Here is a 1,771-nt window from a genome sequence, read left to right on the forward strand (position 1 = left end):
GGGATAAACAGCAGTTCAATGTCAAAGCTTGTCTTTGGTTTAACCATTGCAGTAAATAAAAAATATACTCCTTTTTTAGTGTTGCAATTGCCATTTTTCTAATTTTGTTTTGAAAACAGAAAAACAAAAAATCACGTGCTTGTTTTGTTTTTGAAATTTTATTTTGAAACGAAGAAACCAAAGATCGAACCATACATGGATTCATCTAACAGTTTTTTAAGACTTTAAACTGTTTTACTATGGGCTTTGTTTTACTTTTGATCAGCATCTATTAAAGTGATGTTTAAGTGTAAATGTAATATTATGGTTATGGATGTTGGACCATGCAGCAGGCAGTGTTTGTACACAACACTAACTTCCTGTGAACAATCAAAGTCATCTTATGAAGATGTGACAGCTGAAACCCTTCATGCATCCCCTCTAACTGGACTGACTGCTGCTTTCTGCAAAGCTCACATTACATGTTCACACTTATTTTATTATTTACATTTTCTTTTATTATTTATTTTTATTTTCTTATTTATTTACATTTCCACACTTGGTCATATTCTGCAGAGCTGTTAATCTTTGTGGACAGTTGTCAGATTAGATTATATTCCTGCAGCAGCAAACAGGTACACAGCTCAAAGGGTCAAAATGTTACAGCAAGTACTGATAATGAAAATAGAAATAAAACATTAGATAAATATAAAATATCATCACATATACAGATGTACCAGTAAATAACACTATACAACCAGTTACAGGCCATATTGTCTGCATTTGTTTTCTTTAATTTGTTGTATTTTTCTAAATATAATTTTACTTTGATATATTCTTGGAAGATGTTTGTCTGTTGGAGCAGCAGATGAATCTCACAGATAATATTAGTAAACCTGTCTCTCACTTATTGTCTTATTACAAATGTCTAATGTGAGAAAGTACAGGACAAATGCCTTTCAGCTCTGTGGACTTTGTAAAGTTTAAAAAACAATTTTTTATTCAAACAAACATCTTGAAACTACGGGATTTAGTTAATTTAAAATTTTATTAATTATGTTTAAAGTAAGACATTATTGCCAATTAATTTACAAAAGTTTTTTGTCTTAAAATGACAGAAATAACCAAAGAAAATATGATTTTAAAAGTAAAACTGTGCGTACTACTTTAAACCAAATGTGTATTTTAGTTTACGGGGTAAAATTATGGAAGAGTTTGGATGAAGATTTGAAAAAATGTTCTACTTTAAATCAATTTAAAATCCTTTATAAAGAAAAAATGATTAAGTCTTATACAGTTTTGAGTTAATGAGGAGAATGACATACTGTTTGCAGATTCTGTTTGTGATTTCATGTATGAAAATTTTAATGTAATTATTAAAAAAGGAGCAGGTTTATACAAGGTTTTCTTCTTCCTGCTCCCTTTTCACTCATAGATGTACGTGTTAAATGAAAATGTGTTTGTATGTTAGAATGAGGAAGATTGATTGATTGATTGATTGATTGATTGATTGATTGATTGATGATTGATTGATTGATGATTGATTGATTGATTTGGCCTCAACTAAATTAATTGTGTATAAAAATAACAAACCAGAGATCTGTTTGACAACAAATATTTAACCAAACTTTTAAACCTGTGTTATCTCTGCCTCTTTAAGTAACAAAGTTGTGATTGTACAGGACTGTGCAGTGTGTGTGTGTGTGTGTGTGTGTGTGTGTGTGTGTGTGTGTGTGTGTGTGTGTGTGTTTTTCTGAATGGTACTCATCAACTACGACACCAACATTTAGGT

At 30.3% G+C, this 1,771-nt stretch overlaps 1 protein-coding gene across 1 annotated transcript in view; it reads right to left on the reverse strand.

The window, feature by feature from the left end:
* Positions 1 to 1,771, reverse strand: part of rtf1 (RTF1 homolog, Paf1/RNA polymerase II complex component) — a gene marked incomplete at its 3' end in the record, with an annotated part of 31,389 nt that overhangs the window by 28,552 nt on the left and 1,066 nt on the right.

This window comes from Austrofundulus limnaeus, unplaced genomic scaffold, assembly GCF_001266775.1.
Source record: "Austrofundulus limnaeus strain Quisiro unplaced genomic scaffold, Austrofundulus_limnaeus-1.0 Scaffold451, whole genome shotgun sequence".
Taxonomy (NCBI): domain Eukaryota; kingdom Metazoa; phylum Chordata; class Actinopteri; order Cyprinodontiformes; family Rivulidae; genus Austrofundulus; species Austrofundulus limnaeus.